Source organism: Eriocheir sinensis, chromosome 2, assembly GCF_024679095.1.
Source record: "Eriocheir sinensis breed Jianghai 21 chromosome 2, ASM2467909v1, whole genome shotgun sequence".
Taxonomy (NCBI): Eukaryota; Metazoa; Arthropoda; class Malacostraca; order Decapoda; family Varunidae; genus Eriocheir; species Eriocheir sinensis.
Genome location: NC_066510.1, coordinates 15,467,796 through 15,481,334, shown reverse-complemented (window position 1 = coordinate 15,481,334; position 13,539 = coordinate 15,467,796). Strand labels below are relative to the sequence as shown.

Below are 13,539 nucleotides of genomic sequence, written 5' to 3'. Positions count from 1 at the left end.
GAGGTGAAAAGGGTAGATAGACAGAAATGGTAAATGAGAAGGGTAGAAGGTGCGATGAAAAGAGATGAATAGTGTAGAAGGGAAGATGAGATGCTGGGTCGAAGATGAGGAGGAAAATAGAAGATGGGATGAGGAGGGTGAGAAAAGAGTATATGGGAGATGAGATGCTGGGTCGAAGATGGGGAAGAAAATAGAAGATGGGATAAGGAGGGTGAGAAAAGAGTATATGGGAGATGAGATGCTGGGTCGAAGATGGGGAAGAAAATAGAAGATGGCATAAGGAAGTGTGAGAAAAGAGTATATGGGAGATGAGATGCTGGGTCGAAGATGGAGAAGAAAATAGAAGATGGGTTAAGAAGGGTGAGAAAAGAGTATACCTGTCGCCTAATCGTTAATTTTGGCGGATCTTACTCTCATCTTACCTGTCCTTACTCTCTACTTCATTTCCTTTTAGTCTCTGTGGCATGGGTGTGTCGGGGTTACGAACTTTGCAGCTTATTCTCTCTCTGTACCCTCTCGGTTCTATATAGTTGTTTACTGCAGTGCGTTTAATAATTCATTGCTTTATTTGTATTTCACGGACCCTCTCTTTCTCTCTCTCTCCCTCTCTCTTTGTCCTCCGGCATCCCGTCTCTCCCTTGCATCCACCCTTTTCATCTTTCTTAATTCATTCTTTTATTTCCATTTCCCAGCATCTCATCTCATCTCCCATCCTTCTTCATCTCCATCTCCCTCCCTCCCCCAGCATCTTATCTCCCATTCCTGTGCATCTCTCTCTCTCTCTCTCTCTCTCTCTCTCTCTCTCTCTCTCTCTCTCTCTCTCTCTCTCTCTCTCTCTCTCTCTCTCTCTCTCTCTCTCTCTCTCTCTCTTTTCCATTTTTATCACGTCATCTATCTCCAATCTACCTTTCTTGTATACATCTTCATCTCAACGTCTACCTCTCCCTCTCAGCATCCAAACTCCTATCTACTCTTCTCATCCTTCAGTCTATCTATATCTCCATCATCTACTACCTTCATCCCAGCATCCCATCTTCCTATTCCCTTTCATCCCTGTCTTTACCTCCCCCATCTATCTTCTTCTCTTCCTTCCAGCATTTAATCCCCCATCTATATACCCTTCCTTTCTTACTCCTACTTATTCCATCTTCTATTTTCCTCCAACGTTTCTTATCTTCGACCCAGCATCTCATCTTCCCTTCTACACTTTTCATCCCATCTTCTACTCCCCATCAACCACTTCTATTTATCTACCTTTTTTACCTCTCTTTACATCCATCTGTCTACTACCTCCCTTCCTCCTCCTCTTCTTTCTTCTCTATCCTATCTTCTATCACCCTTCATTTATCACCCTATTCCCATCTACCCTCTTTACCCTATCTACTTCCCTTCCTTCTCCTCCTCCTCCTCCTCCTCCTCTCCTCCACCTCCCAGATTACAACACAACGTAACTCTTCTCTCTTCTCTCTATCCTATCTTCTAATACCCTTCCTACCAGCATCTCATCTCCCATCTACCCTTCTTAAATTCTTTATCCCATCCACTACCCTTCTCCTCCTCCTCTTCTTCCTCACTTCCCCGATAACAAAACCAAGTGACTCTCCTCTCTATCCTATCTTCTGTTACCCTTCCTCCCAGCATCTCATCTCCCATCTATCCTTCTTACCCTCTTTATCCCATCTACTACCCTTCTCCTCCCCCTCCTCTTCTTCCTCACTTCCCCGATAACAAAACAAAGTGTCTCTCCTTTCCTCTCTATCTTATCTACTATTACTCTTCCTCTCAGCATCTCATCTACCCTTCTTACTCTCTTTATCCCATCTACTTCCCTTCTCCCTCTTCCTCCCCTCCTACTCTCCACCACATCCCCGCTCACAACACAACACAGCGTAACTCTCCTCTCCGATCGACTCCACACATACAGTTCAAACGACAACCTCGGATCGGTAACACCCCCTCACACCTCTCCCTCCCTTTCCTTTCCTCCGTGACCTTTTTCCCACGGCCAGGTAAAGGTAAATAAATAGGGAGGGACGCAGGGAGGGCGGCACGCGACATCTCTACCGTGGCAAATACCTTTAAACGGGATATCCTGTGGCCGCTGTGCCCTTAGGATCTCACAGGACGCACGCTAGTCACAGGAGGGGGGGATGTGACAGGGGGATGAGGGACACGAGAGGGACTAGGATGAGGGGGTGATATGCGGAGGTCACATGTTAGGGCCACCCAGGAGCCCCGCGCGCACACATCCACCCACGAACACTGTCCAGAGCAGACTGACACAGATTGCAGCCAGGGATTTTCAGGGATGCCAAGTGTTACCCGCGGACTCTCCCACGTAAATAATAGCCCAAAGAAATCCCCGAAAAAAATAGCCCCCCCCAAAAATAGCCCAACATGAAAGCATTATTATTTTTTTTACTAACTTAAGCATATTATCTGTAGTATTAATAAGCCGTGGTTGTTCACGTAAAAAACTAGCCCCCCCCAAATCCCCGAAAAAATAGCTCCCCCCCAAAAATAGCCCAACATAAAAACAACATTATTTTTTTTTCTTAAGGCATTTTATATTTACTTGACTAATGCGTATCATCAGTGGTATTAGAAAGCTGTGGTTGTTATATTAAAACCCACAAACCCGCAACCTTTAGAATACTCTCCCGCGGAAGGTCCACAAAAGTAGCCCAATTTTAGGAAGGGAAAACAGCGGACCTTGGTAACACTGCTGAGGCACTGACGCGGCTGCAGCAGGAGGAGGAGGAGGAGGAAGAGGAGGAAGAGGAGGAGGAGGAGGAGGAGGAGGAGGAGGAGAGGTGGTGGTGCTGAACAAATTAAGGACGACATCAATATCACCATCATCATCATCATCACCATCCTTCTCTCTCTCTCTCTCTCTCTCTCTCTCTCTCTCTCTCTCTCTCTCTCTCTCTCTCTCTCTCTCTCTCTCTCTCTCTCTCTTTCGGGTTTTCTCCTTTATATCGTCCACTGAACTCTATTGCGTTTTATCCTCCTCCTCCTCCTCCTCCTCTTCCTCCTCCTCCTCCTCCTCTTCCTCCTCCTCCTCTTTCCCCGCAGTGCACTTTTTTTCATTTATATTCCATTTTCCGGTCAAGTCTTACATCCTCATCCTCCTCATCCTCCTCATCCTCCTCCTCCTCCGCCTCTTCTTCCTCCTCCTCCTTTTTCTTCTCTTCCTCCTCCATTTCCTCCTTTCCTGCTAATCCATATATGTCTGTTGACTTCTCCATCAGGCCAATTAAATTCCTCCTCCTCCTCCTCCTCCTCCTCCTCCTCCTCCTCCTCCTCCTCCTCCTCCTCCTCCTCCTCCTTCTTCTTCTTCAAGTTCCTCCTACGCTCCTTGTAGCTCATTCCCTTTATCATTGAAACACTCTGACAGTTTTCTTCTTCTTCTTCTTCTTCTTTTTCTTCTTTAATTTCTATCAATATTCCTTAAAATTTCACCACCACTACCACCACCACCATCACCACCATCATCATCAGTCATCACCACTCCTCCGTTTTCTATTTTCCTTCTCCTCTTCTTTATTAATTTTCTTCCACCCTTTCCTCAATTTCCTTCATGCGTCCTTCATTTTCTCCTTCCCTTCGCCTCCTTCACTTCATTATTTTTTTATTATCCTTTTGTTGTTTATTCTTTTGTTCCCTCTGTTTGCTTTCTTTACCCTCATTTACCTTTCTCTCTCTCTCTCTCTCTCTCTCTCTCTCTCTCTCTCTCTCTCTCTCTCTCTCTCTCTCTCTCTCTCTCTCTCTCTCTCTCTCTCTCTCTCTCTCAAACATACACACACACACACACACACACACACACACACACACAACTCTCATGAGAAACATCACAACACAATCATGAGTTGTTGTTTTTTGAGAGAGAGAGAGAGAGAGAGAGAGAGAGAGAGAGAGAGAGAGAGAGAGATCAGTATACACACAACTCATTTTCCACGCCATTTGCAAGGTATACATTAGGAGAATTGCTTCCGGCCAGACATTCGACTGTACGCCTGACTGGCTGACTGATTGACTGACTGAATGGGAGTGAGATTCGATTAACACTGACTGACTGATTGACTGAATGGATGAATGGAAGGGAATGACTGACGGACTAGATTAAGGTTGACTGACTGGACTAGGGCTGACTGACTTGATTCTGACTGACTGACTTGACTGCTACTGACTGACTATTGCTGACTGTACAAAGAAAAAAATATCGGAGTCTGAAAAAAAATACGCCCGCGCCACCAACAGGAAGGGCCCGACCATCAACGCAAGAAGAAGAAGAAGAAGAAGAAGAAGAAGAAGAAGGAGAAGAAAAAGAAGAAGGAGAAGAAGAGGCACGTCTAAGGAGGAGGCGTTGATTATATTAAGGAATTTTTCTTTCTTTTTCTCTTTTTCTTCCATCCGCCATGAAAGAAAGACACGGAAAGAGAGAAAGAGAGAGAGAGAGAGAGAGAGTGTGTGTGTGTGTCTCTGTGTGTGTGTGTGTGTGTGTGTGTCAGTGTTTTCCTTCTTCTGATGATGCAAGCCAAATAGGAGTATGTTATGGGTAAGTTTCAGATAGCACACACACACACACACACACACACACACACACACACACACACACACACACACACACACACACGCACCCTTCGTATAGAGTCTTCCCTCTCTCCCTCCCTTCCTTCCATTCATTCCCTCCCCTTCACACAGCTACAAACTTTCTCCGCCATGTGTAATTAGGGCAAACACGATGAAAAGTTTCGTGTGGAAGTTCGGCGAATTAATGGACGGGAAAGACAGATGGTGAAGAGCTGATCAGTTAACGCAAATACAACAGAGAGAATGAGGACTCGCAGCAAAGTGGATAAATACAAGTCCAAGAAGAATATGAGCAAGAACTGGCTTAGAAAACGGTTAGGTAGTAAATGAATGGAAGAAATTAATATGCAAGTACAAATGAGCTTCAAACGATAAAAGGACTCGCAGCAAAGTGTAAAAGGTGAATAAATACAAGTCCAAAAAAATATGGGCAAGAACTGACTTAGAAAACAGTGTAAGTGAATAAATGGAACAAATTAATATACAAGTACAAATGAGCTTCAAACGATAAAAGGACTCGCAGCAAATTGTAGAATGTGGATAAATACAAGTCCAAAAAAAATAATGAACAAGAACTAGCTTAGAAAATAGTGTTAGTGAATAAATGGAACAAATTAATATGCAAGTACAAATGAGCTTCAAACGATATAAGGACTCGCAGCAAATTGTAGAATGTGGATAAATACAAGTCCAAGAGAAATATGGGCAATAACTGACTTAGAAAACGGTTAGTTAGCGAATGAGTAAGTTCATATATACTTCGTGGAAATGCAATTGAACTTCTAATGATAACAGAACTAGAAACAAATACAGAATCAAGAAGAAAATATGAAAGAACTTGATTGATTAAAAATGAGGTAGCAGAACGCCATGAAAATTCAGTCTGGTAGGGTACTGGGCCCACATTCACCGCGTGATGGACGACGCGGGTTCGAATCCCCACGCTACCACTCGGATTTTTCAGTCACCGCCGAGTGGCTTAAAACTACCCACATGCTGTCCTGAAGACCACCCATCAACCCGGACTCTAGAGGAAGCCGTCCAAGCGAATCAAGAACGAGTTCCGGGGGGCAGCATGAGCCAATGCAAGATGGCGCCACTATAAACACTCGCCTGCGCCAGAACGGGCTGGACCGACCATCAGGCCCCACCTGGAAGAAGCCTTGGGCCGACCATCAGGCCCCACCAGGGAGATGCCTACCGGCGCAACAGGCAACGACGTAAAAAAAAAAAAAACAAAAAAAAAAGACCACCAATCTGCTTTTCTTTTCTAATTTTTCTCTTGCTCTTATTCTGTTCATGCCTCAAACTCACCCTCCCTTTACCTGCGTGTCTATCTCAAGGCTGCTTCAATCCCAAACCTCAAGTAAAAAAAAGAACGTACCATAAAAGAAAAAAAGAGTCAAAATGATCCCTCAGCCAACCAACCTGTCTTTCTTTTCTTATTCTTCTTTTTACTATTATTTTTGTTTATGCCTCAAACTCACCCTCCCTTTACCTGTGTGTCTATCTCAGGTCTTCTTCAATCCCAAACCCCAAGTAAAAGAACGTACCATAAAAGAAGAAAAAAAAGAGTCAAAATGATCCCTCAGCAAACAATCTGTCTTTCTTTTCTTATTCTTCTTTTTACTGTTATTTTTGTTTATGCCTCAAACTCACCCTCCCTTTACCTGCGTGTCTATCTCAGGTCTTCTTCAATCCCAAACCTCAAGTAAAAGAACGAACGTACCATAAAAGAAAAGAGTCTTTCTTTTCTTATTCTTCTTTTTACTATAATTTTTGTTTATGCCTCAAACTCACCCTCCCTTTACCTGTGTGTCTATCTCAGGTCTTCTTCAATCCCAAACCTCAAGTAAAAGAACGAACGTACCATAAAAGAAGAGTCAAAATGCTCCCTCAACCAACCAACCTGTCTTTCTTAAGCAAATATAGAGTAAAAACAAGCACGGTTAAAACTTACAAATGGTTTAGAGACGAATTCAGTGATACGATAAAGACACATCACACAACACACCCTTATCTTACCTCAACAAACCAAACCCACACATCCCCTCACCCATTCCCCCGCCCACCAGCCCAACTCACCTTCCCTCCCACCCCCCTTTTGCAAGATTGCCTGAAGGTGTTGCACTTAAACTTTCCCCATTATCCAGCTGCTGTTTGTCTGCGTTCAAGAAGGTGTTTACTATAATGACGTAATGACAAAATGAAGACTGATCTGCGTTTTCTATTGTGATATACGTGAGAGAGAGAGAGAGAGAATAAAAGAAATCAGGAACGAAAGATTTAGTGAGAAGTAATAGTTAAAAGAAAGGAGAAAAACAAAGAAATGGAGAAAAAAATAAAAAAGAGCGCAAGAAAATTAAGAGAGAGAGAGAGAGAGAGAGAGAGAGAGAGAAGCACTACTGGTCCATATTTAATGTATTTCTTTTATTTTATTTCACTCCACCCCCCACCCCCCCCACCCCCACCTCATAATTATTACTATACGTGGTTTCCTCCTCGGATAGCAAACTCATTTCCAGTTTAATGTAAAAGTTCAACAGTTATTCTTTTTCCTAGTTACACCCACAGAGTTATAGACTAGAGGGTTCAACTCCAATCTCTCGCCACGGTGAGGTGAAGCCACTGCTCCTGCCAATCACTCTGTGGTCGGCCGCCATAGGGTGACGGATTGGCGACCTTTCCATGATTCCACATGTTTACACTTAACCACTATTAGCTAGCCACCATTATGATATTTTGGAAAACTGAGCCGATCATCGTGTTGATGAGACATTGCTGCATATCATGATCGCTAATTTATTGCACTTAGGTATACCGACAATAAAATAGAGAAAAAATTATAGTAGTGTATAAACATTTTTGTTCACCTTTTTGGATTCAACTCCTTGTCATTCATGAAATTTTTATTGCATTAGATTTTCGTTTACAGTTTCAAATTCAGCACATTTTTCCGATTCAGATGGTATATGACATGTACCAATGTAACAATAATCAGTGGGTAGAAAATGGACAAGAAAATAACAAGTCTATCTGACAGAGGATCGCCGAGGCGCTGGTAACCTGATGATACCAGTAGCAGACATAACTATGTGATATTAAAATTCTCTCTGTCTCGCCATCCGTCACCCTAAGATGGCCGCCAATTACTTCAAAATCCAGGCTCTGGGAACCCTCTATGTATATAACTCTGTGGTTACATAACGCTATTTGTTTACAAGTTCGATCATTATCAGTAGTATCTTCCCTTTTATATTCTTTTTATTATTACTATTTCCCCCCCTCACAGCCATTTCAATCAGTACACAGCTATGTAAAAAAAAAAAAAAAAAAAATTCCAATATCCTATCAACATTCTCCTCTTTTTAAACTTCCTTTTATCGTACGAACATTTTTATACTCTCTCTCTCTCTCTCTCTCTCTCTCTCTCTCTCTCTCTCTCTCTCTCTCTCTCTCTCTCTCTCTCTCTCTCTTAACTTTCTTGCGCTTTTTTTCATTTTTTCTCCATTTCTTTGTTTTTTCCTTTCTCTCTCTCTCTCTCTCTCTCTCTCTCTCTCTCTCTCTCTCTCTCTCTCTCTCTCTCTCTTTCCTCTATCTAAAACTTTTCACTAAATCTTTCGTTCCTGATTTCTTTTATTCTCTCTCTCTCTCTCTCTCTCTCTCTCTCTCTCTCTCTCTCTCTCTCTCTCTCTCTCTCTCTCTCTCTCTCTCTCTCTCTCTCTCTCTCTCTCTCTCTCTCTCCACCTGGCTACACGCAGAACGCCATGAAAATTCAGTTCTTTTTTATCTAGCGCAGAGACCCTTTCAAGAGCGACAACATGTTTATCTTTTCTTATTTTTCTCTTTAATCTTATTCTGTTCATGCCTCAAACTCACCCTCCCTTTGCTCGTGTGTCTATCTCAGGTCTACATCAATCGCAAACCTCAAGTAAAAGAAAGAACGTAGCATAAAAGAAAAGACTCAAAATGCTCCCTCAACCAACCAATCTGTCTCTTTTTCTTATTTTTCTTTTTACTGTTATTTTTGCTTATGCCTCAAGCTCACCCTCCCTTTACCTGTATGTCTATCTCAGGTCTACATCAATAGCAAACCTCTAGTAAAAGAAAGAACGTACTATAAAATTAAAGAGTCAAAATGCTCCCTCAACCAACCAATCTGTCTCTTTTTCTTATTTTTCTTTTTACTGTTATTTTTGTTTATGCCTCAAGCTCACCCTCCCTTTACCTGTATGTCTATCTCAGGTCTACATCAATCGCAAACCTCAAGTAAAAGAAAGAACGTAGCATAAAAGAAAAGACTCAAAATGTTCCCTCAACCAACCAATCTGTCTCTTCTTATTTTTCTTTTTACTGTTATTTTTGTTTATGCCTCAAGCTCGCCCTCCCTTTACCTGTGTGTCTATCTCAGGTCTACATCAATCGCAAACCTCTAGTAAAAGAAAGAACGTACCATAAAATTAAAGAGTCAAAATGCTCCCTCAACCAACCAACCCGTCTTTCTTTTCCTATTCTTCTTTATACAATTATTTTTGTTTATGCCTCAAACTCACCCTCCCTTTACCTGTGTGTCTATCTCAGGTCTTCTTCAACCTCAAACCTCAAGTAAAAGAAGAATGGACAACAACAAAATAAAAGTCAAAATCATCTTACCTTCTTTGTTTCAGTCACTTTTACAATTATCATCCTTATTCCTAATTGCACTCGTTTAATTCCAAGTCAATATTAATGTATCTTTAAATTATTAGCAAACTCGTTCCCATTCCCATCCTCTTCGCCACCACTCACTCATTACTTCTGATTTCTCAAGCATAACGACCCTTTTTCTTTACCTTCCTTGATGTCTTATGAAGTCAAATCTCTGTCGTTATAACCTTCCTTGATCTCTTATGAAGTCAAATCTCTATCGTTATAACCTTCCTTGATGTCTTATGAAGTCAAATCTCTATCGTTATAACCTTCCTTGATCTCTTATGAAGCCAAATCTCTATCGTTATAACCTTCCTTGATGTCTTATGAAGTCAAATCTCTATCGTTATAACCTTCCTTGATCTCTTATGAAGCCAAATCTCTATCGTTATAACCTTCCTTGATCTCTTATGAAGTCAAATCTCTATCGTTATAACCTTCCTTGATGTCTTATGAACCCAAATCTCTATCGTTATAACCTTCCTTGATCCCTTATGAAGTCAAGTCTCTATCGTTATAACCTTCCTTGATCTCTTATGAACCCAAATCTCTATCGTTATAACCTTCCTTGATCTCTTATGAAGTCAAGTCTCTATCGTTATAACCTTCCTTGATCTCTTATGAACCCAAATCTCTATCGTTATAACCTTCCTTGATGTCTTATGAAGTCAAGTCTCTATCGTTATAACCTTCCTTGATGTCTTATGAAGTCAAGTCTCTATCGTTATAACCTTCCTTGATGTCTTATGAAGTCAAATCTCTATCGTTATAACCTTCCTTGGTCTCTTATGAAGTCAAGTCTCTATCGTTATAACCTTCCTTGATGTCTTATGAAGCCAAATCTCTATCGTTATAACCTTCCTTGATCTCTTATGAAGCCAAATCTCTATCGTTATAACCTTCCTTGATCTCTTATGAAGCCAAATCTCTATCGTTATAACCTTCCTTGATGTCTTATGAAGCCAAATCTCTATCGTTATAACCTTCCTTGATGTCTTATGAAGCCAAATCTCTATCGTTATAACCTTCCTTGATGTCTTATGAAGTCAAATCTCTATCGTTATAACCTTCCTTGATGTCTTATGAAGTCAAATCTCTATCGTTATAACCTTCCTTGATCTCTTATGAAGTCAAATCTCTATCGTTATAACCTTCCTTGATCTCTTATGAAGTCAAATCTCTATCGTTATAACCTTCCTTGATGTCTTATGAAGTCAAATCTCTATCGTTATAACCTTCCTTGATCTCTTATGAAGTCAAATCTCTATCGTTATAACCTTCCTTGATGTCTTATGAAGCCAAATCTCTATCGTTATAACCTTCCTTGATCTCTTATGAAGTCAAATCTCTATCGTTATAACCTTCCTTGATCTCTTATGAAGTCAAATCTCTATCGTTATAACCTTCCTTGATCTCTTATGAAGCCAAATCTCTATCGTTATAACCTTCCTTGATCTCTTATGAAGTCAAATCTCTATCGTTATAACCTTCCTTGATCTCTTATGAAGTCAAATCTCTATCGTTATAACCTTCCTTGATCTCTTATGAAGTCAAATCTCTATCGTTATAACCTTCCTTGATCTCTTATGAAGTCAAGTCTCTATCGTTATAACCTTCCTTGATATCTTATGAAGTCAAGTCTCTATCGTTATAACCTTCCTTGATGTCTTATGAAGCCAAATTTCTATCGTTATAACCTTCCTTGATGTCTTATGAAGCCAAATCTCTATCGTTATAACCTTCCTTGATTTCTTATGAAGCCAAATCTCTATCGTTATAACCTTCCTTGATCTCTTATGAAGTCAAATCTCTATCGTTATAACCTTCCTTGATCTCTTATGAAGTCAAATCTCTATCGTTATAACCTTCCTTGATCTCTTATGAAGTCAAATCTCTATCGTTATAACCTTCCTTGATCTCTTATGAAGTCAAGTCTCTATCGTTATAACCTTCCTTGATATCTTATGAAGTCAAGTCTCTATCGTTATAACCTTCCTTGATGTCTTATGAAGCCAAATCTCTATCGTTATAACCTTCCTTGATGTCTTATGAAGTCAAATCTCTATCGTTATAACCTTCCTTGATCTCTTATGAAGCCAAATCTCTATCGTTATATATCTCCTTCGTCCATCTCGTCTCTGTCATACTCCTTCTTCTCCTCATCAACTCTCATTTTTTCTTATCTCTCCGTCATATCGAGTCCTTTGCTTTATTATCCACTCCATGCCCTCATATACCATCATTATTTTATCTCTTTCGTCCATTCGTACCCATCATCCACATTCTTCTCGTCAAACACTCATTATTTCTTCTCTCTCAACCATATCACATCCTTTCCCATCCTTAGCCGCGGACACAGAGGACCAATCAGTAGTGTTTTTATGTTTTCCTCCTCCCACGGACGCGGTCACTCCCCCCTCTCACCCTCACTCCCCCCCCCTCGGCGTCAAAACAGAGATCATATGGCAATCTCGTTTCATCCCTCGACGGTTTCCTTTCTCTCCCCCCTGATGACGCCCACGACCCAGACTCAGACCCAGAGAATCGTCCCCCCCCCCCCTCCCCGTGCCACCCTCGGCAACGGGTCTTCTATATGAGGCAGCGATTATCAGCCTTGATAAATGATAACTTTGTTGGTAAGTGTTAATAATGTTATTGTTTTCAGAGTATTCTAAGCACGGGTTTGATCTCATGGGGATGGTTAATGAAGAGTTTGGTTTGTTTGTCTGTATGTATGTCTGTTTGTCTGTCTGTATGGGAATAACATCACTGAATTTAAACAGAGAGGTTGACATCCTAACAAGAGGAAGGACAGATACAAAAAGAAGATTACTGGCATGACCCACTAGACAAACAGACAGACGGACAGACGGACAGACAGACAGAGAGAGAGAGAGAGAGAGAGAGAGAGAGAGAGAGAGAGAGAGAGAGAGAGAGAGAGAGGGGGGGGGGGGGTGCTTTCAGACTGACTGAATTATTTGCATTTGGTAAGGTAGTAAACATCTAAACAGTTTATCGAAGCTAGACCATTAAAATATGTATACACAAACTCGTAACTAACACACCCACACCCACACACACACACACACACACACACACACACTCTCTCTCTCTCTCTCTCTCTCTCTCTCTCTCTCTCTCTATCTATCTATTTATCTATCATTCTTTCTCTCTCAAGCTTGTAAAATAATAATACGAAAGAGGAAGAGGAATAACTTAAATATATACCTCGCCACACACACACACACACACACACACACACACACACACACACACACAAACACACACTACACACATAGCCTAACATTGCCATCTATTATATATATACCAATTATCTCTTAATTAAAAGGGTCACATAGGCCTATAGATTACGACCCCCATACAAATTGAAAGCATAATAAGCCCCATAGGATAGAAAATCTCCCTATCTCCCCCACGTTGAAAGCATTACTACTAAGCCCCCATAGCCTTTAAAACCCTCCTCTCCCCTATCTCCCCTTCTTCCCTTCACCAGCCATAGTTTAGGATTAGAGAATTTCCGAGTAAGAGAAAAGGACGGCTGTATGCACTCAGGAACTAGGCTCGGGTTTGACCACTTCCATTTCCTTCCCCTTTTTCAGTCTCCCATTTCTTTTATACGTGGCATTAGGTGATTAGGTGATGGATGACGCGAGTTCGAATCCCCACGCTACCACGTCGGATTTTTCAGTCCCCGCCGAGTGGCTTAAAACTACCCACATGCTGTCCTGAAGACCACCCATCAACCCGGACTCTAGAGGAAACCGTCCAAGTGAATCAAGAACGAGTTCCGGGGGGCAGCATGAGCCAAAAGCAGATGGCGCCACTATAAACACTTGCCTGCCCCATGACGGGCTGGGGTCGAATACCGTCCAAGCCCCTCAAGCAAGCATACCGGCGCTATAGGCATAGACGTAAAAAAAAAGTTCCGAGTAAAACGATTATTGATAGAAAGATAGAAAGAAGTACCTGTGATAGATGATTTTGAGAAAGGTGATTGAATGAAGCATGAGAGATAAAATGATGGAAAGAGGTTATGATAGTAAGAAGGTTATGACAGAAGGAAGCATATGAATAGAAATATGATAGAAAGAGGCATATATGTATTAGTTCACCCATCCCCTTCACTTTTCCAATTTCCCATTTCCTCTTACCTATACGCGACAGCAAGAGTAGCTACTGGATTGAATCTCTTAATTAAAAGGGTCACATAGGCCTATAGATTACGACCCCCATACA

The 13,539-nt window shown here is 41.4% G+C and overlaps 1 protein-coding gene and 2 long non-coding RNA genes across 4 annotated transcripts in view; all 3 read right to left on the bottom strand.

Moving 5' to 3' along the window:
* The window catches only part of LOC127000001 (uncharacterized), a 3,819-nt gene extending 1,749 nt beyond the window's left edge, over nt 1-2,070 (bottom strand). Inside the window, exon 1 of the long non-coding RNA XR_007753687.1 lies at nt 1-2,070. This exon is cut by the window's left edge and continues 918 nt beyond it. This is a non-coding gene — a long non-coding RNA (uncharacterized LOC127000001).
* Nucleotides 1-13,539, bottom strand: part of LOC126999964 (uncharacterized) — a 96,752-nt gene that overhangs the window by 73,688 nt on the left and 9,525 nt on the right. The window contains exon 1 of one of the 2 annotated variants that reach the window (XM_050863251.1): nt 2,077-2,286. The exons of the other annotated variant lie outside the window; for it this stretch is intronic. The gene's annotated coding sequence lies outside the window, so the exon portion shown is untranslated. Of the gene's footprint in view, nt 1-2,076; nt 2,287-13,539 lie in introns of those variants that run through there. 2 annotated transcript variants of the gene reach the window in all.
* On the bottom strand, nt 9,006-10,514 carry LOC127000004 (uncharacterized). The gene is made up of 3 exons (XR_007753688.1): nt 10,476-10,514; nt 9,510-9,719; nt 9,006-9,425 (listed from the first exon to the last, which is right to left on the bottom strand). It is a non-coding gene; the product is annotated as an uncharacterized LOC127000004 (long non-coding RNA).